This window comes from Sinocyclocheilus rhinocerous, unplaced genomic scaffold, assembly GCF_001515625.1.
Source record: "Sinocyclocheilus rhinocerous isolate Xijiao unplaced genomic scaffold, SAMN03320098_v1.1 scaffold466, whole genome shotgun sequence".
Lineage (NCBI taxonomy): Eukaryota > Metazoa > Chordata > Actinopteri > Cypriniformes > Cyprinidae > Sinocyclocheilus > Sinocyclocheilus rhinocerous.
Genome location: NW_015631145.1, coordinates 840,744 through 865,607, shown reverse-complemented (window position 1 = coordinate 865,607; position 24,864 = coordinate 840,744). Strand labels below are relative to the sequence as shown.

Sequence of the window (24,864 nt, the reverse complement as noted above, 5' to 3'; positions counted from 1 at the left end):
AAAGACACACATTTTCAATAAATCCTGACATATATTGCTGGCAATTTAGTTCGTTAGAAAATCTGTAGGGCGTTTATGGTTGCCAAGCAATGTAGCAACTTAGGCCTATAGCAAATTCAACTGATGTGTGCCAATTGTAGCTATTTTACAACAGCTTTGAACATGGTTCACTAAATAAGAATTTAGAGTCCATTTACTTTTTTGGGGGGGAAATTATACAACTCTATTCGTGTATTTTTTTTAAACTGCACTTTAATAGAGTTTAATAAACCAATAACAACAGTAAAACCTCAAGTGGCTTGCGTAAAAAAAATGGTGGCAAAAAATATGATAGAAAACATTACTGTTCAAATTTTTTTTTACATTTATCGTTGATGAAAATCAAAGTTCTTATGCCAAATAATATATCTCATTAGTATAACTTTATAGCCTAGCGTTTATGCTTGCCAAGCTACATACTGTAGCAACTTGCCATCAAAGTCAGGATATAACAGAAAAGTAAAAAATTTTGTTTTTAAAAATTCCCACGCGGCCAAATAATTAAATAAATAAACAAATACATAAAAGGATAGGCATGGATGAATTATTCACTACAATATGCATTTAGAAAATAAATAAAGTTAATTTTAATTTCATGCCAACTTTAATACTTTTGAATTTAAATATGCTATCCTATTTCAGCAATTTTACAAGTGCATTAAACAGTATGGCTTAATGGATGGCTTAACCAATCAGAATTTAGAGTCATTTTTAGACTACTTTATTAGGCCTTATTGGTAGCACTTAAAACTTTCCATGTTATTTATAATAACCCGAATAAATAATTTGTCTAGGCTACTATTTCATTAGTTCATTCTCTGAACTGTTCGTTGTTTGTGGGACTGGCGGTATGGGTAGATAATCGATGGTCTTGTAAATAATCGTTACCGCGGTATGGCATGACGGGAATCAGCCGTTACATGAAGACCCCGGATGTGAGGCGCGCGGCCTTTAGTTTGTAAACAAAACCGGCATATTAGCAGGAGCGTAATTTTTACTCTCAAAAGCGTTTGTTTGAGCACATATCAGTGCAGTGAAAGATGAGTCATCAATATTTTTGTTCTGTTTTCCCTTAAGATATAGACTGTACGTTTAAAATGCATGTCTGCTAATAAGAATGGCTTTTGTCAACAATTGGAAGTACACTACTAACTTAGCACGCTGAGAAAAATTTGGTGTAGAAACAATTTTCACTCAGAAATTGCTAGTAAATTTCTCAAACAATTACAAAGAAACAGTAACAGAATGAATTAAGCAAGAAAATGTAAAGCATAAAAACTGGAAAGATTAATTTCTTGTAAAATGTACTACAACAATCTTTGTTTTAATTTCAACGTTGAAAAATCATTTTTACAAATAATTTCCTCAATGCTGCGAAGACACGCACCAAAAGCCATAAAACTTTTGATTTATATTGGAGCATTAACTATCTTTTTTTAGGCCTATTTATAATATTTTACTGCTTTGAGCTTACATTTCTTGTAAGAACGACCAAACCTGTCACTAAAATCATCAAAACAGTTTGATTGTATTTTGTACATCAGGGTAAATGAATTGTAGAAAGGATGGAAGGATGAATACGTATTCGGTAAGATACAATGCAATGCTCGCGGTGCAATAACTCATTAAAGTTCAGTGGCGCTGCGGTTCAGCTTTAGGACCCGGGGAAGCAGAGCGCAGTGACAGCGCGTGGAGAGATCTGTATGCTTTGCCGCGCACGCACCGCATCAGCAGCGCGTGAGAACGCGGCTAAAGACACTATCCATCGGTACACTCCGGTGCTCGCCTCGCTTCTTTTTCTGTGTGGCTGAACTGCCATAGATTAAAGCTCACCTTCGTTTCCCAGCGCATCTAAATTTCCAGGTGCTGACCATCCATTGGAAAGTTACGCACGGCTCATTGGAGAGATGGAAGAGTAGTTTGACTTCTGTTCTTGGAATTATCAAGCATCGGGAAAGTGGGTAAGAGATTCTCTTTTCATAATTGCGTTTTGTGCACTGAAGCCTTTTAGTCAACTTGCATAATTTCTTGCGTTTTTGGGTGTTCGGATTTGATTTTTGAATAGAAGTGAAGTGCAAAGTGTCTTATTCAGCCTGAAGGGTTTTGTGCATCAGGGAACTTTCTATTGGATATGTATTGCATGCAACAGAGATAAAAAAAAAACATAAAAAAATAAGATTCTCTCAGTGTTAGGATTTTATCAGCCTTAAGAAGGATGCTTATGGTTTCATTCTGCATTTAAGACACTGCATTGAAAGTAGGTGTAGCTTTTCTGCCTGATCTCACCTTTTCATTGTGTCCTAATGTAGACAGATTGATTTAGGTTGATTGTAGTTGTTGGACTTGGAACATATGAATATAATCAGTTGGTTTAGATGTGTTTGCATGGGATCAACTGAATCACTTTTATGCATGGTAGAGGTATAGATCATTGACCAGATCACCATAGCGTACAGCTGTTATCATATAACATAATACAAGCTTTTTAGACTTTGCATGCAATAATTTGATCAAGTAATATGTGATATTCTCAGAGAGAGACAGGTGTGATTTAAGTCTATTTGAAAGTCTAATTTCTTCTGCAGAGAAAGTGGACTATAGACTCATGGCCCTGAGATCAGAATTTTGCTTAGACTTGCATTGAGGAGAACAGTGGACTGCTGAAACAGCGTACAATCACACTGCTTATTGGTGATCAGCGCTTTAAGCCACATGTTCTGTAATTTTTCAAAACTTTTCCTCTAAACTAATTAAACCCCAGCAGACAGACATTATTAAAGCTTTAGCCTGCTGTTTCACCACAGAATAGCATATGCGCTTTTCAGAATAGTGACTATTTTGAATAAACGTTTTGGTCAATTTGATCTCTTTAAGAACACATTCAATGCATTTTTGGTTTCTGTGACACCAACCAGGAGTAAAATCTTTGACATAGGGGTTTTACATTTGGTTTTATCATAAAAATAGGGGTGTTAAACTGATATATATTTATATATATTTAAGAGGTCTGGGTTTCTCAGACCACTCATGTCTTGAGCTCATGAAATTGGGAACTGACTCTGGTGCTGAAAGCATGCATGTGTTTAGCCCATTTAGAGAAATTTTCAATTTTAATTCCTGTTTTGAGGTTGAAATTTTGTTCCTTGTTAAATTCTAAGATAGCAATCTGATACATATATTTTTGAGCTATTAAAAGGGGCTTGGTGTCTGTAAAACTCCAGACAGAGCATGAGAACAGTCCTCAGTGTGTGGAAGTGAAAACTGTCCCCTGCTGAAAGTTTTAAAGAAGAGCCAGGTGTGCTTGAAATACATAAATGTATTTTTAACGGGCAACGTCCTTCATAAATGTATGAAATGGAGAATACGTCCATGAATTAATCATCGCTCTCAACGTGCCACGTTTGTTTAATCCAGTGATTGGAATATAGTCTTTTGTACTATGCTGCGCTATGCCCAAGAGGAATAAACCCAGTGCGGTCTTTCAATAAAGCTGAAAATATTTCAAATTACAAAAAGCATGACCCGCTACAGTTCATTGTATATGTAATCAAGCCTCAATTAAAATCGATGGCTAGGAGACGTTGAGCTTTGCCATTGTGAATCTTTTCTAATCACAGCGAATGAAAGGCATCTTTATCAAAGATCAACATTTAATTTTCTTTGTCTGAAACAACTCGTGCTCTGAAAAAAAAAAAATAGTGAACAGATGCCACCAAAGTGATTGTAGCCTCTCATGATGACATTTGCATGTGTGTGCATGTGTGAACCACACAAGACATACGGTCTCTAAGGTATTTGGGCTGTCAATTTGATCTCATTTAGCGTTGTTATCCAGCCAGGTGCTGGAATTTAAAATTCAATGTTCCAGCACACTCTTCATTTGATGATAAAGTACTTTTTCGTGTCCTTTTTTTTGGAGCCTCTCTAGGGGTCCTTTGGCAGCCCAGTAAAGTGTAACTAGTTTTAAGTCCTATGAATTGTATTACTCATGGGTTTCGATTAAAAACTGAATTTGAGGGTTCTGAAGGAAGCAGGTGGACCAGTGGTCTGTAAAATACTCTATTTCTTGCTTGTATCTGGGCTCTTTAGATGGCTGGACCCATGCGTGACCTCCATAATGTCATGTGATTCACCTCAGTGAGTTCTTCCCTGGCATGCCAATTTCTAGACAGCGTTACTTGATAGACAGTTCTGCACCAGAGCCAAAGTCGCTAGATTGCCATCTCTTCTTCTATCTCATTTTTCTTCTTTCTACTGTGTGTACGTCTGCAGGAGGTCTGACAGGAAATGCGTGACGGAACAGACTTTGCTTGGCTGGTGGTGTTCGGAAATATAATTTTGTAATCTGACATACACTACGTGGCCAAAACGATGTGGCCACCCCCCTGTAATTGTACAATTTTGTGTAGGCCCTTTAATTCTTGATAAATCTTAAGTACACTTTAGCGTAAATGTAATGCTATTTTTCATTTTGAGTAAATCTTGTGTTAAAAAAAGTGTATATATATATATATATACACACACATATATACTCACACATACAGTACAAACTTTGCAAAAATAATACTATTTAATATAACTGATTTGTATTTAAACATTTTAAAATGTAATTTATTCCTGCAAAGTTGAATTTTCAGCATCATTACTCCAGTCTTCAAATTCTAATTCATTCTAATATGATGATTTTTTGAAACATTTCTTGTGATTATCAGTGTTGAAAACACTTTTAATATTTTTTGGAAACCACTGAAAAACTCTCATCGGTCAACCACTATATCTAAACAGAACCTACTGTTGTTGAAATGGTAACATTCTGAAAGTATTATGGAAATTTGAGCAATTTGTTCATTTGAGCTGTTTTGCGAGCTTAAGAAGTTGTAACATTGGTGGAAAACTTATGTATTGATGATCCATGCCGTTTACCTGTAAGATGACTGTCAAAAATCACATTCATTTTTGTAGTGGAAAGAAATGTCAGATTTGGCAGATGCATAAGCAAAAGACCAAGTGGATAAAGAAATTTGTCTACAGATTAAAATTTCCAAAATGATATCATAGTTTTTCAGCATTTTGTTATGTAGATATACAGATGTGTTAATGGTAGCAATACAGATAAAAGATGCTAAGTTGTTGCGCATGGTATTGGAAAAAGTAATCAGGCCATTTTACTGCAATTTGTTGTGTTTCATGTGTGAAATTGGCTAATTATAGAGAATTAGCCTATAGATAATTGTGTGCCTTAGGGTTGGGCCAATAGACAATACCATCGTCCATCGCCGATGGCTGACAGACATCACAATGTTGAGCCGGGATCGTGATTCCCCCGCGTGGGCAGTCCGCGTACAACAGCGCAGGCGCGAGGTGATTGCTGAGACAGAGCTAGTCAAGTAGGCGATATACTGCACATGTGTCAAGCTCGTTCGTCCTTGCTCATTCGCGTTTGAGTATACTTTGAAAGCTGTGCGGACGCGGCTGTGCGAGACGGAACAGAACGTGGAAAGTGAAGTATACCCGGGCCTTTAGTGGTCAGCTGCAGAGCTTGCCAAAATCGAAATTGCTGATGAGATGAAGATGAAAATATCTAGTGGAAAATGAGAATGTTATGTTTTTAATTATATAATTTTTTTTATTGTTTTGGCAGATGGCCATCTAGCGAAAGTAGTTTCTCCGATGCTGGTTAGGGACTGTGTTTGGGGATCAGGGGTTGGAAAGCAAGAGGTGATTCTTGAGTGAAGCAGTGTGAACATGAATTGTATCATCATTCTACACCTGTCTGAGCTCGATACCACACCCACACGGCCGCCATGCCCCTTGCCACTTCCGATCCGTCTCTGTTGCCCTTTTCTTGGATAAACGCGTACAATCCAAAGAGGAACGCAACTCCAGTCCTCATGGCAAATCTGAAGCTTATCACAGAAATTGGATTTTAGCCTGTGTGCTGCAGCCAATGGGGAATTGCTGATACTGTCTGGCCCGGACCGTGGGGGTTAAATATCGTACAGTGTCTAAGGATTTAGAATTGGAAATGGAAATTTTGCAATTCCACAAAAGCGGTGCACACTGTATGGTCTGTTCTCAGGAAATGACTGGTTATCAGCGGACTTATCGTTGAACAACCGCAGACCTGAATAGCCCATGGCTGTTAATAAATCTCGCTCTCTCTTTCTCTCCTCTTCACTCGCTCTCTGTCTTTGGGGAATTGTGGAGATAGATTATTTGTTGCGCATGTGGATGTGATCAGATGTCCTCTGGGTAGGTTTGCCTGAATTGTTTCCTGTCTTGTACCGCTGTCCGCAGGAAACACTGTGTGCGTGACAGATGTCAGAGACCCGGTTTTGTGACCCCTGTGTAAGTGTGTAATCTGGTGGGAAGACCTGACAGATCGTAGCCCTCACCCTGATGTAGAAAAGTGCAACATATTCTATCAAGACCTTAAACAAGCAAACAGAATGTTACCTCGGTGTTCATGGCCAGGTAGTTTGTAGTTAAATGATGAAGTACAGAATTGCACATTCTCTTACTTAAGGCAGCATTTGCAATGTCACTAACCCTGACCCTTAGTAGTTCACCACTTTCATGTTATACTCATGTTTGCATACAATACACAACCCGAAATTAAGAAATATATCGTGATATCAATTTTGGCCATATCGTCCAGCCCTAACACAACCTTTCAAAAGTTTGTGGTCAGTAAGATTTTTCGAGTCTCTTATGTTCACCAAGTCTGCATTTATTTGATTAAAAATAAAGTAAAAACAGTAATGTTGAGAAATATTGTTACAATTTAATTTTACAGTTTGAATATATTTTAAAATATAATTTATTCTTTTGATTCCATATCAATATTGAAAATGGATGTGCTGCTTAATATTTTTCAATACTGTCCCTTTTGATCAATTTAATGCATCCTTGCTGAAGAAAATGAATCTCATAGAACATTTTTACTGACCTCAAACTTTTGAACAGTATTGTACATCTTTTCCATCCAGACATTTCATAGAGACTGTAAATGCAAAAAAGACATTGCAGAGATAATGCAAAATTTAACTCTAAAGTGCTTTTTGTCTGCCGCAATTCTTGAATCAAATTTGGTTTGATTTAACCTGTAGTTCTTATGAATTTTGAAGTCCATTGTAGAGCTTTGGTAGAGCATGCCTTAATCACAGAAATATATTGTTTGAATCCAAAAGACTTGGACTATAGTGCATAAGTCAAATGGCCCAATTTTTTTGTTGATGCATTTTTGGGTTTTCACCTTTTTGAGCATACTCAAACAGTAGAGCAATGGAACTAGCAATGGCAAAGTCATGGGTTTCTATTTCCAATGAATGTAGGATAAATGTATACATTGAAAGCCAAATTCATGTATATTTTGATAGACATGGTCACTATTAACTACACCAGCATTTTTCCTTTTGTTTTCCATGGAAAATAGGACCTTACATGTTTAGACATGACTTTGGGGGGAATAAATAATGTCAGAATTTAAATTTTTTGTTGAATCGTTCCTTTAACCCCAATGCTAACTCTAGAAGAAATTAACATTTTTGAATTAACATGTCACATTATGAGATGAAATGCAATTAGTAGTAAATATATACAAATTAATAATTAAATAATTTATAGGAATTCATTAATTTAACAAATGCTCATTATGTCTTTCATATTCCATAAAAAATCTTCAATGCATATCGTATCAAATCTCTAAGCTGACATATCTTAGTCATTATCCGCTTGTAGTTTATCGTAGCCTTTGGCGCGCCCCACAGCATCACCGAGAGGGATGTGACTGCAAAGTCATCACACTAAGCACTGAGAATATCATAACAGCATCAGTGGACACCCTGCAAACACTAATGATTTAGAAAAAGAAGTCCCCGTTTTTTTCACTTGTATCCTCAGCCATGTGGTGTTTCATAATTTAGCAGGTTTTAATGTCATAAAACAGCTTGGGGCTCAGCGGGGGGTTGGGGAGATAATTGGGGTGTTTTTCATCTTCACTGGCTCTTAAATGTGCTTTTTAAGTCAGGACTTTCCTGTGGCCCATGTGAAGTACAGCCACGCTTCTCATCTTGGTCTCTGGAGGGGGAGTCGGGTGGGTGTTGAGGGAGGGGGGTCTTTTCAAACGGTCACTTCAGTAGGTGCTTTTCTCTTTCTACAGTCAGGCACGAATTGAAAGAAGCCACTCTGCTTTCAATGACGTCTCTCATTCTGTCAGGCATTAAAAATGTCAGTTTTACCATAAAAATGGAGATTATTGTAATGCAGTTTTGGCACAATGAACTGTGCCGTTACAGACTAGTTGTGCATGATGATGTTGAATGTTTCTAATGTGCTTATAATTGCTATTTTTTTCTCATCTGTTTGTTTGCACCTCTGTAAAATTAGATGTTCTTCAGAGTAGTTTTAATTCATTGTTTTGTGTTTACTAGGCGTTTTTTTTGCAGGCTCACCTTCAAGTCTCTGTCGACTTGCAAATTTATGAGATTTTATTCACCTGTTTTATAAAATGAATAGCCCCCTCTCGTTAACAAGCTGTGCAATTCACATTCGTAGCACAAACATTGTTAGTCAAAAAGGATTTTTCTCATTGCTGCGTCTTGCAGTACAGCTTATATTTTGTTTGTACTGCTATGTGCCATTTCTTTATTTTTACACATTGAGTGTAAACTCCTCCGTGCATGTGTGCGCCGTCTGTTGTGGTTTGTGCTTCACACCACAGTAAATGTGTCAAACAAGGCTTAACTCGTTTGCTAGACAGCATTTCTTCCAGGGTCTTTTTCAGTGTTCAGAATTGAATTGAGAATACCTTTAAATTCCAATGAAATTCCTGATTTTTAACTGAGAAAGCAGAACTGTGTTTGAATGTAAAGAAGTAAAATTAAAATTTAATTGAATTCAACTGCAATTTTTAACTAGAAAAGCTTGTCAAAACAAACTTATAACATAGGCTTGATGAAACCATGTTTGAAAGTTTAAATTGGCCTCATGTAGATGGATTAAGGTTTGAAGTGGCACCTGTTTATTTTATTTTATCATATTTAACCCCTTCTCAAGCACCCAGAAATATTCAATACTAATATTATGTCACAACTTAGATTGATAGAATTATTGATTTATTTGGGTTTATCAGTAGGGTATTATGGACAGTCTCTTAATTTTGGTCTGGGGACATCTTCCAGTCATCTATACTTAGATCTACGCTCATTATATTTTGATGCCAGACTCTTTCTCTTTGGCTTAGAGTAAATATTTGCATACCGTCTTTTTTATAATTAATGGAAAACACAATGAGTACACAATAGCTCTGCCAACTGGCGCTCATGAATGTCCTAACTGCTGCAATAACAATCAACTGTCATAATAGCAATGCACTGAACATTAAACATGCAATGCGCGCGTGTATTAGAAAACATAACTTTCTGCAGTTTATTTACTAATCGCGATTTCAATCATCATACAGTAACCAGCAAAAAACACCCCTTCCTCTTTTTGGCCGAATAATTTCGGTTGCCGAACATTCGGTGCATCCCTAATTGAAGTACTTCATTAATTTGCATAGAACTGTTCCTGCAAATAATTTGAAATGTTTGTACACACCAAAAAAATTTAGGGGGTTAGGGGGTGTGCCCGAAGCGTGAATCCTTATAAGGGAAAACAAATATGATTCCTAACACCGTGTCTACACCGGACGCGAGCGGCGCGACAAAATACTATAGAACCCCTGACGTGTCTACGGATGTGAGCGGCGCGGCGCAACAAATCCCCGACAGAAAACTGCTGCCGTGTTCTATTTATGACGTGCTGACACAAATTTCAACTGATTTTCAACGGTCGCTTTGTCGTGTCCAGTGTAGACAGATTTTAGCTGATGTGGCGTGGTGCGACACGACCCCAATGATATAACTGCGAGGAAAAATATTGAAATATATATTTTCCGACCCATCTCGTATTTATTCCCTTTAGGGGTTTCCGCTGGCGCCTACACATCATTTTCTTTCCGAACACGGTATTGGGATGCGGCGGATTGCGGGGGGATCACGATGTCGGCTCAACATCGTGATGTCTATCAGCCATCGGCGATGGACGATGGCATCGTCTATCAGCCCAACCCTAGGTGATAACAGACATTTAGGTTCATGTGACACTGAAGACTGGAGTAATGGTGTTGAAAATTCAGCTTTGCATCACAGCAATAAATTACATTTTAGATGATATGAAAATAGAAAACAGTTATTTAAATTGTAATATTTCACAATATTATGTTTTTTACAGTATGTTTGATCAACTAAATGCAGCTTGTTGAGCATTTTTTCAAAATTTTACCAACCTCAAACTTTGAGATCAGTAGATTGATTTAGAAGAATCCTTCAGCTTTTGAGATTTAATGCTTTGTAAATGACTAAACATAAAGACAAAAGAAGATGAATCGAGGAGCATGCATCCAGATCAGAGTGTTCATTCGGTTGAATATGGGTCCTTAGGTTATTGATGCGACTTGTCAGTAGTGTAGGTGAGTGACTGATTGACTTGGAAATTGTTCCCAGGCCATTTGCATGTGAGTTTAAATCAGAGACTAACAAAGAACAAAGGTTTGGGTTAAAGGTCAGGTGAGGATTGTGGGTGAAATTGTTATTCTATCCATCTTTGGCTTCAGCACAAAGATACTTGATGGTGTCCCGGATACTTCCAATATTTCCCCTTTCTCACTTAATGGAACATCATTTGACACTTGCTACTTAAAATTTGTCATTATAATGAATGTTCTGCTGTCTGACCAATAGTTCACTGCCCTGAGGTTCTGGACAGACGTCAATTTCTGTTTGTTAATGGTTGGTTTTAATGTCCCCCTCTGTCTCTTTCCTCTTGGAGTGAGTTGATGGGACCATCCTGCCATTTGTCTGTAATTACCCCCGATGTACATCACCCAACCTATCCCGGCAGGCTCTGGCAGGGATGCTATTATTTTACTACTGGCTAGCTTTCCCTTCGAGACAGTGCTGTGTTTTAGAGCGACACCTCTGTAAACAGTCCAATAGTGTCACGTAGCCAGACTTTTGACTTGCGACATTTAGTCTGGCCCTGTTTGGAGTTTATTCTGGCCAAGAGACTATCTGGCCAGCATGTAAAGTGATTATTTTGTTTTACAAGCAATTTAGAGGAGGGTTTATCCAGGATAGATTGTACCAAAACTATCTGGTGTTGAAAAATTTATTCAAATAATGACACAGTGTTCTTCAATAAAGACTGTATAAAACCAAGTAATAATTAAAAAAAATCTAACAATATGAATTATAAATTCATTGTCTCTTTTACTTACTTTGTGGAGAAGTGGAGAGAAGTTTCCACAGCTTAGCAGAGTTGCACACACTTATGTGATCAAAAACTAAAAAAGAGATAAGAACATGTTTGTTTGAAAACCAGTTACAATTTTAAAGTTAAATTTGTATTTAAATTTAAGAATGAAATCATTTACCTGTTGAGAGTGTGTTGACAGTCTGTGTAGTTGGATCACTGAACTCCAGAAAATCAGTAATTAGATGCTTTGACAGTTACAGATTTGAAAAACAAAAGGGCGGGAACAAAGAACCCTAAACTCTAACACAAAGAACCGTTTCAGCACAAAAGGGTTCTTCAGATTGCTATGGTTCTAAATAAAACCATTACTGCATGTAAAGAACCTTTAAAGAACCATCTTTTTTTAGAGTGTACAGAAAGCGGCAAACAAAATGGCCAGAAATATATTTCATAGATTTGATTTGGTGATTACAGAGGAAGAAGGCAATGGACTGCTATGCTTTCTCCTGTTGGTTAGTTTTTTATTCATTGCACTTTTTTCATTTTTGCTAATATAAAAAAAAATAAAAAATATGTTCAACTTGACTTTAGTCCGAATCTTTTTTTTCAGTGTGCAGACAATAATTCAGATTTTTGGTTTGAATTTGATTTTGACATCTGTGTATTATAGTACATAGTATTATTATGTTTATTAATATTAGCTTTTATTTTTATATTTTAAATTTTCCTTTTAATTTTAGTTTGTTTCTTTTTGTCATTTATTTGTTTATTTTGCTTTTGCCTTTTTTATATTTCTATAATTTATTTGAACTTTTATTTTATTTTAGTTTTAGTGATTTTGTTATGATTTTGTTATGCTTTTGTCATTTTTCTTAGTTTTTTTCAGTATTTCTATAATTTATTTTCGCCTTTATTTTCTTTTTCAGTTTTAGTAATTTTAGTACTTAATCCTGAAATTATTTCCAGTTAGTTGCCAAGGCAACATTTTAAATTTTCGTTTTCTTTTCTTTTCTTTTTTTTTAAGTTTAAGTTTTTCTTTTAATCTTTGTATTTAATTTCAGCTTTATTTCAGTGAACGAGAATTATTTTAATAGTTTTAGTTAACACTGTTTGACATCTGGTTCTTCAAAACCAGTCATTATTTCAGTCTGGTGTTTTGTGATCAACTTTTTGCATAAAGTTGCGTAAAAGTCACTCAATTTTTCTATTCAGTATGCAGTTGTGGGTGGCTTATGAAATGAAACCACGCCTTTATCCAAAACCCCTCCCCAAAGCCACACCCTCCACCTGTTTTCCAAATAAGTGGCCCACCATAGATGCCCAAGGTCAGCATTCACCTTGAAGCCATTCCCACCGTCCCTCCCCCAGGTTTTTTACAACAAAAAGATTCCTTTCATCCACAACATACTTTAGCAAAGCCCTCAGCCTTCTGTGATGCTTTCAATATTTCCTGACATGCTCTATTAGGCCCCCTTAATGTAGTATTATAACAAACACAACTGTGATTGGCTACACCGGCCCCCCATCCGTCTGCCCGCGTGTCAAACTAAGACGGATGGAGGCCTGCCTCCACCCCAGCTCCTGACCAATGCCTTGGGGCCTCTCCACTTCTTGAAATGACCTAATGTAGATTCAGACTCGACAGGGAGGGATATCTATCTATATCAACCTGCAGGAGACAGAAATGTGTGTGTGTGGCGGCTTCTTAAAGAAAGAGTTGGGTTGCTGCTGTGTCTTTGTAATTGAAAGCAAAAGAGAAATAACCTAGTGGAACATTAAGCAGGACGCTTGCCTCTGGACACGTCTAATGCACTCATTGAGAGGTGGACATAAGGAGAGATGTGAAGAATGAAGGGGACAGGGGTCATAAAATGTATATCTGTAAGACTATGGGTCATTTCATTTCATACCATTGTTATTTTTTGCTTTTGTCATTGGAGAAATAAATGAACACATGAAGACGTACAAGTGAAGTTATATACCTTGTCAAAATTGAACAAATGTTTTTGTTCTGATTTGTATTGCCGATGGAGATACTCTTGTTTTGTTGCTTTTGTTGTGTTTTGTTGACTCTGAAAGAACGCTATGATAATAATATTAACAACGATAGCAGTAGCAGCAATAACAAGTCTTGCAGTTGTGAATAGGAAATCAAGGCTCATTGATCTGTGATGGCGTTTTTAATCGTGTTTCAAATTGATTTTTTCATTCAGTTTGCATCAATTCAATTTGATCTTCCAAGGTTGCATTTGGAAATACGTCATAACAAAGTTTCCTTAAGATATAGATACAGTATATTTGGTTAATTAAGGTTCATTAAGACCTTATTTAAACATTTGATGCGGCCATGCAGGTTTAGCAGAAAATGGTTTAATGCTTGCTTAATGGGCTTTTTTATTGTTAAAGCAAATACACCAGCAGAACGGTGAATAATTGGATCTGTGATTTGGTTTATGAGAAATCTGTGCTGAGAAATGAATTGAGAATTGAAAAGGAGATTTAAGTGGGAATTTAAGTGACAAATATATTCACTGAAAAACACAGTTAACCAGACGAAAACATGTTTGCTTCAACCAAATTTGAAATGAATAGTTTATCCAATGTGAAAGTTGTCACTATTTATTCACCGTCATGTCATTGTAAACCTGTATGACTGTGGAGATGTTTCGCTGAATATTGCGTTTTCTGAGAAATGAATTGAGAATTGAAAAGGAGATTTAAGTGGGAATTTAAGTGACAAATATATTCACTGAAAAACACAGTTAACCAGACGAAAACATGTTTGCTTCAACCAAATTTGAAATGAATAGTTTATCCAATGTGAAAGTTGTGTCACTATTTATTCACCGTCATGTCATTCTAAACCTGTATGACTGTGGAGATGTTTCGCTGAATATTGCGTTTTTCACACAACCAAAGCATAAGTGAGACCAGAAAATGGACCAAAGAAGCAGTCAATACATCTTGTACGCTACATTTTTAAAGTCTTCTTAAGCAATACAATATCTTTATGCAAGAAACAGACCAGGATTGAACATATAAACATGGCATATTGTATAGTTATTGACATCAAACTGGTGAACTGGTGAACCTCTCTTTTAGTGTTCTATACAGAAGAAAGAACATCATACACTCTTCAAAATAAAGGCCCCAAAGGTGTGTTTTCACAGTGATGCCATTTAAGAACCATTTTGAGTTCCTAAAAGAACCTTCCATTGAACAGTTCTTAGAAGAACCATGGTTTTCTTTCTTTTTAATAATCGAAGGAATCTTTTTTTCACGATGATGTTAAAGGTTTGTCTTGGAACCATCAATGTCGATAAAGAACCTTTATTTTTTAAGTGTCTGGGTGAATTAAGGATGACAGTATTTTCATTATTGAGTCAACAGTTCATTTCTTTTCAGTTTTCAAGGCACTTTTGTATTCTGATCATGTTATAAATACATAGACATTTTGTATCAGTTCTTTTGAAATTCTGTTCACACTTCACTCGCAGCCACCTAGACACTCTGTACATGAATTATGTACAACAAATGATCTCAAAAAGAGGAAAAAAGCGCATGTGTAGGCTCAAATATCCTTGACCTCTGCTCCCACATCTCTTCTTCCATTCTAATTGGGTTTTCTTGGACCTGCTCCATGACCCAAACCTTGCAGTGCAACTTCATACAAGTCTTATTATTATCAACAGCGCCTTGAAATCCATTTCTAAAAATCACTAAGCCACATGAAAGACCAGGATCTCATACTTTATCTCAAATAATTTAAATATACAATAGAGAATGACTTGAAACGTGCATTTTTATTGCCTGCTCTTGACTTCCAGCTTCTCGTGGCCTTCTCAAAAAAGCAGTCACATCCACGGGCGGTCTCCTCCGATTAATCTTCGAATCCTGAAAGCGCATTAAGTTGTGATTCATTTCCCACACAAATGCGGCGAGTTACACACTATCTTGGCTCAATAACCTGCAACTAATAAGCCAATTTATGATAATATACCATCAGTGAACACCGGCGGAAAGTTAATTTTGTCCTTGGAGCGAAATAGCGAGAGTTCAGCTGTGACTGCGGGCTTTGTTTATATACGCAGATATGCAAATCAGGCTGTTGTGTTTTCCTTTGTATTATTGCACGTCAGGAACAATTATGTGGGACACTAGAATGGCAATAACCTTCTTCCTCTCTCAAGTGCTTTTAATGAGGATGCAACACTTGATCTGATAGAGAGCATTTGATTTGGGAAAGGACTGTTGAAATGTTTCAAGCTGTTTGCAAGCTGGCGAATGGGGTTTTTAAACATGGATATCACACTTTTTGAAGCCAAAAAGCAAAGTAAAAAAAAAAGCCAAAGCTGTTCTATTCTCTATTAGTGTATAACCACTTCAATAATTGTATGTTTGTCAACTGTACATCAGCTTTCTAATTAGCTGAGGCTTATGGGAGGTGTAATCTAAATATCTGGTGTTATTAAAACGCATTAGCTTTAATTAAGCTTGTGTGATACGGCTTACTGATACCGATAGTGCAGTGTTGTTTATTTGTGAATAAACTGGCGAATTCATTTGAGGAGCTTAGCAAATCAGTCTGCCTGCGGTAATTATGGTGTACGTATGATATGTTTAATTGTCGGGGCTGAGTTGTTCGTTGTGACATTTCCCCCAGGATTTAGAAACGGTTCTGCCGTCAGAGCGCGGGGTTCAGCTCTTGCAATCAAGCAAAACTGACAGTCAACCAAAGACTTTACATGCATAGAAGTGTCTGTTAGGAATATGATGGCATTCAGGGTGTTAACGTAGTCTGACAATGAAGGCTGGATAAGGATAGTTCAGCCAAAATTTTAAATTTCCGTCGTCATTTATTCACCCTCATGTCGTTCCAAACTAGTCTGACTTTCCTTCTTCTGTGAAACACAAAAGGAGATATTTTGCATAGTGTTCGTGTTTTTTCAAAAAAGACAAAAAAAGCTTAAAAACGCCTTGAATGCACTCTGTGACTCTATATTTTAGGTCTTCAGGTCTTCGTAAAGCTATTGTATGAAGTCAGAATACTTGTAATGTAGCGCACAAATCACATGGACTACTTTTCTGGTTGTTTTTTCAACATTTTAGAGCATGTCTGTAACCATCCTCTTTCACTTTAATGGAAAAAGCAGCTTGAACATTCTGCTAAACATTCTGCTCCTTTCATGGAAGAAAAGTGTTTGAAAGAAGTCTGTTATGCTCACCAAGGCTGCATTTATTTGATTCAAAATACAGTAACAGCAGTAAAATTATGAAATTATTAGAATTTAAATCAACTGTTTTCTATTTGAATATATTGTAAAATATAATTTATTACTGTGATGTAAAGCTGAATATTCAGCATCATTACTACAGTCTTCAGTGTCACATGATCCTTCAGAAACCATTCTGATAAGCTGATTTGGTGCTCAAAGAAATATTTCTTAATATCAGTGTTGAAATTCAGTTTCAGTATCAGTGTTGAATTCATTGATAGAACGTTCAAAAGAACAGGCTATATTTGAAATAAATGTCTTTACTCTCTCTTTTGATCAATTTAATGCATCCTTGCTAAATAAATTAATTGAAACTGACATCAAACTTTTGAACAGTGGTTTATAAGATCTTTAGATATTTAGATTAGCTCATTTTGATGCACATGCACATCTTTTGATAATGCAGTTACTATCGAATCGCTAAATAATGGGAAACACACAAATCTTTCAGTTTTTTTTTTTATATTCCTGTGAGGTCATATGAGTACCAAATCTTACAGAACCAAATCTCTTAGAAACAAGAATTGCTAGAACTTACAGACTGACAACAATTTTTAGAACTTACAGACTGAACATATTTTTTTGATGATTCCTGCTATTTCTTGCACCTAACAGTGAACTTTGTTTCAACTATGACAGTTAAAGTTAACAAATCAGCTTTGCCATGTATGCAAATTAAACTGTATATTTTTAGTGACAGTCACTTGTTTTAAATCATAACATGTCATCCTCCGGTGAGCGCCAGCATGCCGGAGACATCCCGGGAAGGTGACAAGTACCAGTGCAGAACAATGACAAGTGGCATTTAGGGATGTGTTTGCAGCACGCTACTCTGGTAATTAACATCGTGCAACCTCCGTGCTTACAAAGCATCGCTCTTAATTAGAGTTATGATTGCAGTACGGCAAAACCAGCAATCCTTGCTTGGGATAATGACTGCTATAGTCAGTGTGGCAGAAGCTTTATTGTTTGCACGCTGGACTTCTGACATCTGGGATACAAAGCGGCACAATAGAAAGCCAGCGTTCTTTGTTCTTTCTCCTGCTGATCCAATCAGAACAGGCAAATAGAGCCCAGGCGTCTTCCAAATGAGACCCGCTCTCTGCCTGAGCGGCGCAGACACCTTTGAATTGAGCAATAATGTGGAAAACCTCCTTTCAGTTGAAGGATCGCACACGTGTCCTACATCAAGATAAGCGTGTGTGCTGTAGTGAATGCAGCTTTTGAAGGTCGTCTTTCCCACAATGCATCTGTCTATAACTCATTATTTCAATGATAACGACAAATTATCGGTTGTGGAACACATTTTCGTGTGGAAGCCTGTTTCCATTTATTTTTGCAAGTTTGTCTCACAATTCAGAATTGCTCTTTTCCCCCCTTACAATTCTAAGTTTATATTTCACCATTCTCACAATTCTGAGAAAGACTGACTTTTGTCTCGCAATTCCAAGTTTTCATCTCACAATTTTGAGTTTATATCTCGCAGTTCTGACTTTTTTTTTCTGAGTTTACTTTGCAATTCTGTTGTTTGTATCCACCACGGAATAAAAAACATAATTGTGACTTTTCGTAATTGCAAGTTTCAATCTCAAAATTCAGACTCATTTTCTCAGAATTACAAGTTTATATCTTACCATTCTGAGTTTTTCGCAATTCTTGCTTTTAGTTTTTTTCTTGAAATTCTGAGTTCATATCTTACAATGTGTACTTTTTTCTAGGGATGCACCGATACCACTTTTTCCATATCAGCTCGCGCACATCAGCTATACAGGTGTTAATACTGAATGTTTAACATTATATTCATTGCATACATATACTTCGTAGTAGACACCATTAACTCCTTTCTGCTGTCTGTTGTTCTGTTGTCGATGTTTCTTTGTTTGAATATGGCGCTTATCACATGCTGTGTGGTATCGGCGTTTGGTATCGGGGCATTTTAACGAGTACGAGTACATGAGCTCAGTATCGGGTATCGGTATCGGTGCATCCCTACTATTTTTTCCCCAAATTTTTTTCGCAAATTCCGAAAAAAAATAAAAAAGAAAAAGAACAAAATCTGAATTGTAAGATATGAACTTGAGAAAAAGATTTGCGGGTACCTCTTTATTTTTTGTATCCCATGGCAGAAACAAGCTTTCGTAGTTTTGCGTTTGGTTTGTGTTTTGAAATGTTTTTTTTTTTTCATGTATACCTCATTGTGGATCTCAAATATCCCTCCCTGACTTACAGCCATAAATCAAAAGTCATTTATTAGCGTTCCGAAGGCTTTAAAGTTTCGAAATAGCATGACATGTTGTTCCTGGAGCTTTTAGTCAAATGAATTGTCTGTCTTGATTCCCCCCTCCTCCTTCTTGGCAGACAGTTGGGACTAATTCGTCAAATTTAGGGGGGGCATGGTCTTCCTCTTCTCCCCGCAGGATATAATCAGCTTTTAATTTCTCCTCGATCCTGCAGACCAAATGACTGATAACTACGGTTGGTCCCTTCGGTGACTGGGCCTGTCTGCCTCCTTGTTGGCCAGGAATGCTCTGTTGCTTTTGCAGAAAATTAATCGTAATTTTGGCTCGGCCTGCAGCTTCTAATAAGAGGCTTGCATGCACAGACACCGTCACGTCTTAAACATAATTTCCCCAAACGTTTCCAACAGGGATACCTAGCGTGTCTTGTTACCCAGGCTTAACAAATTTTTTGAATAAATGATGTTGTGCATATATATGAAGAGGTTGGTGGTTTATCCGGTTCATAATCGATTTCGGTAAACACAAATAGGGCTGCTAACAGCTTGTAACTAATATTTCCATCTCTGAAGATTGTGGAGTGAAATAAAGTTTAATAATGTTGTAGGATCTGTGCTGCAGTGGGTAGTGTACATGCTTGGGACATATAAGAGCTGTTGAATCAGGTTTGAATCCATTCTGTGTCATGTTTTCATCACATTATCACTGGATCTCACTGTAAAATAAATTAGAGATGCAATGATATTAAAGGTTTGGCTGATACTGATAAGCTAATAAGTGTTTTAATGCTATGCTGGATTCACTTTTTTTGTTTGTTTGGAAAAGTCACATAATAATTTATAGTTCCTCGGATATTTTCAAATTCATAATTGCTTTTCTGTTAATTTTTTCAAACAACATTTTACAAAACTAAGATAAAGTACATAAATAAAGAATAAATATTTAAAGTAAAAAATAAAAATAAAAAAAATAAATATATATATATATATATATATATATAAACAGCAAAGAAAACTGCAAAAAGGAGATGGTTAATCCTTTTATTGTAATGAAGTGACAGAAATATTAATGCACTGTAAACACAGGACGTTTAAACCCTGTCCGTCATCTTTACGAGGGTAGAGCTGCGTGGAGGAAGCCGAACGGCGCCATCCATAACAAACATGACATTGACTCTGCAAAACAGCTGAGCAGTCACTTAAGGAGATTGTCCTCACGTCTGCGGCAAAGCCTCGTTCTTTCCTTTTCCATTGCTTGCTCACTTGACTGCATTCACACAATGGATACCAATGGCGTGTTTGTACAGTCGTATGTAATGAAGCCTGCTATCCGAATTCGTCTATTCAACAGCCTCCAAACTCATCTCCATGCTCCGCGAGCCGCACGCTGCTGCGCGAGCTTCACTGGCCTCACATGCTGATAGCGGATTACAATAATCGAAAGGCTGAATGTCTGAGCATGAAATTGTGTTTGTTCGAACAGTTTGATATTTATTCAGAGGGCTTGTTGAAGAGTGTGCATGGAAATTGAATGCCAGCATATTTAAGAGTTTTACTGCGTCGTATCACTGTTAGTTAGAGCATTTTTCAAACACATGTTACAGACTTTTCTGATTAAATACATTAAAAACAATATGTTAAAGTATTGTTGAGAGTGGATGGGAAACAATAAATTGTAAATGACCCATATTGCTTGTTTCAGGTTTGGGCAAAATTAAGAATTTAGCCTACTCGGTGTCAATTTAGGAATGTGTCTTGAAATTGAATTGGCCAGACCAACAAGATTTTGACTTTCCAAGAGGAATTTACTCAATTTAAATCCAAAATGATTTAAAACCGTCTTTTTAATAATTCATTTTTTTCTTTCTCAATTTTGAGGAAAATTAGAGCATTCTGGGAAAGCATTCTGGTTTTTCCACTCTGTTTTTTTTTTTAAGTAAAATAATTGATTTGATTTATATTTAATATTAATGAAAATGAAAACTTCTGTGTAAATATATGTTTGTAATGTGACCCTGGACCACAAAATCAGTCATAAGGGTAAATTTTTCAGAAATTGAGATTTATACATCATCTGAATAAATAAGCTTTCCATTGATGTATGGTTTGTTAGGATAGGACAATATTTGGCCGAGATACAGCTATTTGAAAATCTGGAATCTGAGGGTGCAAAAAAATCTAAATACTGAGAAAATCGCCTTTAAAGTTGTCCAAATGAAGTTCTTAGCTATGCATATTACTAATCAAAAATTGAGTTTTGATATATTTGCATACTGAGAAAATCGCCTTTAAAGTTGTCCAAATGAAGTACTTAGCTATGCATATTACTAATCAAAAATTGAGTTTTGATATATTTGCAGTACGAAATTTAGAAAATATCTTTATGGAACATGATCTTTACTTAATATCCTAATGATTTTTGGCATAAAAGAAAAATCGATAATTTTGACCCATGCAATGTATTTTTGGCTATTGCTACAAATATACCCCAGCGACTTAAGACTGGTTTTGTGGTCCAAGGTCACATATTTATACTGGATATATGTTTATAATTATCTAGCGGCACTTAATCATTCAAAGTCCACTTAAGTTATTCTGCATGCTTAAGATGTATCCTTTTCTTTCTACAGGTTATCTTAAGGGGTTTTCCATTGTTTTAATTTTATTAATGTTTAATTTAAATTGTTTTAGTTTTAATTATTTTTATTTGAACATCCTGACCAGGTTGACACAGCAACATTTACTCACGCAGTGCTGTGATTTTGGGCTTTGTCTATCTGTTTGGCTGATCAATCATCAATTCTGTTTGGTGATGCTGGTGGTACAGAAATGACAGATTTGCCTTTAAATTACCTCCAGTTGTTTATCTTGAATAGCTCAATTCAAGTTCAGTAATATTAAAGGCATTCTCAATTAAAGTGTCCAGACCTGCTTATGTTGAAGTATTTGTGTTTACCTCCAGGCCATGGCTCCTATATGTGATTAAATGGTGCCCAATCTAAACAGCCTGCTTTCAAATTAATGAACAGGGAGGAAGAACGGCCAGTGGAAATGCAGTGCTGGAGGTTTTACTGAAATGCCTGGAAATCATGAACAATAGGCGAATATGTGTTTACTCACTATCCAGGCTGTAGTCCCGGGGGACGGCATCTGCGTTGTCCAGATAGTGCACAGTGTAGCTCTAAAGCATGAACAAAGAATGAATACGTAAGCGTGCCACTATAGAATGCTCTGCTCCTTATGGCTTGCATTTCACACTCCTGTCGGTGCATTGCATTATTCCCTCAAAAACGTCTCGGTCAGGCTAATTGAACCACCAGCCACCTTCTCAATAAGAACGGCAGTCCATGGGGAAAAGCCAGCGCTGGGCAAAGATAATGATAGTGATATTGTGCATCTCTGTTTCCTAACCATTTGGACCATAACGTAAATGGAGAATGATTTGATTTTTAACAATCGCAGACCACTGTGTTATTCATCTGCTTTGTTCTCTCTTTCCTTCCCCTCCCCAGCTCTCGTAGCATCTGGCTCCCTGGGCTGAAGTTACAAGGAGCTCCAAGGGTAGAAATTGGAAGATGAAAGGCGAGAGATTAAGCTGAAAGGAACAGTGGGTGTTGTCAGAGGTAATTTGAAGTGCATTTGATTTCTCAGAGCCCTCTGAACACTTTCCTGCAATAATTTACCTGCTCTATGCCTCCACCTTTAACACGCCAGACGCCCCTGGTGAGATGTGAGGAGACCTATTCATGTGGAAATGGTGTCATGTCATGTTGGAAATGAAAGCAGTGTGTAAAGGAAATGACAGTTTAGTCGGTGTCTGCCAAACCTCAAAACAGTACATGAAGGGTCGGGGTGGCTGCTGACTTTGTTCACGTCACCCACCACGACAAAGAAACTCCAGAAGCAGAAGAACAAGAGATGGGAACACCAAAAGAGCTGCATTTTCCCTCAGAAAGCACTTGTTGTGCATTTTTCAAAACTGAAATGTCTTCATCTCTTTCTTGTTGTACCTTTCTTTGTTTTTGCCATTCGAGTACAGAGTTTTACAGTGAGTCGGTGAGGTTTGGGCCTGGTTGTGGACTAGTGAGTGACAGATAAGGATTTTTTTAATGGGCAATTCCAACATTTAGACAGCAAGATGACCGATATAATGTTGAGACAGGGTTGTCATCATTAAGAGTCAAACAGGATATTCTGAGCTCCATTTTGAACACCTAAATTAAGTGTTAAATTAAAGGTTCATGGAAGATTACTTTTTTTCACCATGTAAATAAAAAAATATTATTTATTAAATGATCTCATTGCATTTATTTCTTTATAATCTTAAGTTAACTTTCAAGGAGTTTTTATATTTTTATGTAACCTTTTATGTTTTGCCATTTATCATTTAATTTTACATGTATAACTTAAAATATATTTTTACTGTACTTTAAATACATTTTAAGTTATATAATTGCATTTAAATGAAATTATTATTAATATGATCATTTATTATTATTATTTATTAAAATGTCTCATTACATTATTTATAATCTTAATTTAACTTTCTAGTATATTTTATTATTTTTATATTACCTTTTACATTTTATCTTTTAGAATAAAATTTTATATGTAAAATTAAAATTAACTTAATGCATTTTAACTTTAAATACATTTTAACTCATATACTTAAATTTTATTGAATTTAAATAATAATAATATTTTAGATTAAATTTTTTTATTACATGTTAACCACTAGTCCATATGAAAGTTATTTAAAGTATAATATAATATAATATATATAATATAATATAATACATATAATTATTTTCAATAATTTTTTATTGTTGTTAATATCTCATTAGATTACATTTATTTTATTACAGTCTCAACAAATTAATTTTCATATGGACTAGTTGTTAACATATTTTAAGTTATATGTTAAAATTTAAATTAAATTTGGATTTAAAATTATAAAAAATTATTTATCATATATTATAATATGTTATATCCAGAATATCCTATTACACAGTATTATATGATACATTTTATATAATAATAAAATATTATGTATTTTTATTTTATTTATTTTTATTTATTTATTTTTTGGCGAACTCTTCCTTTAAATGTTGATCCATAGTGATCTGTTATACAGATGACAGATGGATGACTCATTCAGGCTGGAATTTAACACGGCATCTTTCTGAAACGTTTTAGAATTTACCTCTACTTTTCACATTTGCATACATGTACATACATTTCTTGCTCATAAATAAGTATGTGTTTGCAAAGATAAACTGGAGAAAAGGATAGAAAACAGATTTTTGTAGGCTCAGGTCTGTTTGTTGCTGATTGGCCCAATCCATGTGCATGTAATTTGGAAAGAGGAGGTCCTACACATTAATCTTCCATTATCTTCAATGGTTGTATTCATTAATCAACAGAATTGAATAATTACTCTTAGCTGTCTCCTCTGCCTAAACTCATTGGTGCAGAGTGTCAGGTGAGGAGGCCATCTTGGTGCAACGCACCTCCTCTGCCCCGCCGACAGTGGCATCTCACCGCTGGTAATTGGGTGTTTATCTGATCGCTTGTGAAAGACGCTGTTAGGCTGCCTATCTGACACAATTATCTGGAAGAATTCAATCCGACCCTCCAGTGTCCACCATGGAATACTTGGAGGAAGCGGACCTGAGTGTTTTATGAATGAGGGAATGAGGAAAAAAACGGCAAGAGCTGAAAAATAAATGCAACTCGCACTCGACCGTCTGGTTTGTAGTGAATGCGTCTGTCATCGTGGCATGCAAATTATGCAATTGTTAGGCACAATAATTCTATCAGGCTGCCAGAACACTAGGGGAAATAAAGGATGATAAGGTATGATTGTGACAATGAGATGGCCGGTTGCTCCAATCAGATAGCGGAGCTCTAGGCCGCTGTTTCAGCTCTGTGGCCAGGAAATGGTCCAATTGGAGACAGGGAGAATGTTTACTGTGCATCCAATGATAAGAGTAGAATAAAGCCTCTCTGTCAACA

General features: G+C 36.3%; 1 protein-coding gene across 1 annotated transcript in view; it reads left to right on the top strand.

Annotated features, from left to right (window-relative positions):
- The first annotated feature begins 1,800 nt into the window (after positions 1-1,800).
- The window catches only part of robo1 (roundabout, axon guidance receptor, homolog 1 (Drosophila)), a 279,412-nt gene continuing 256,348 nt past the window's right edge, over positions 1,801-24,864 (top strand). Inside the window, exons 1-2 of the mRNA XM_016554386.1 lie at positions 1,801-2,000; positions 22,362-22,472. The gene's annotated coding sequence lies outside the window, so the exon portion shown is untranslated. The remainder of the gene's footprint in view (positions 2,001-22,361; positions 22,473-24,864) is intronic.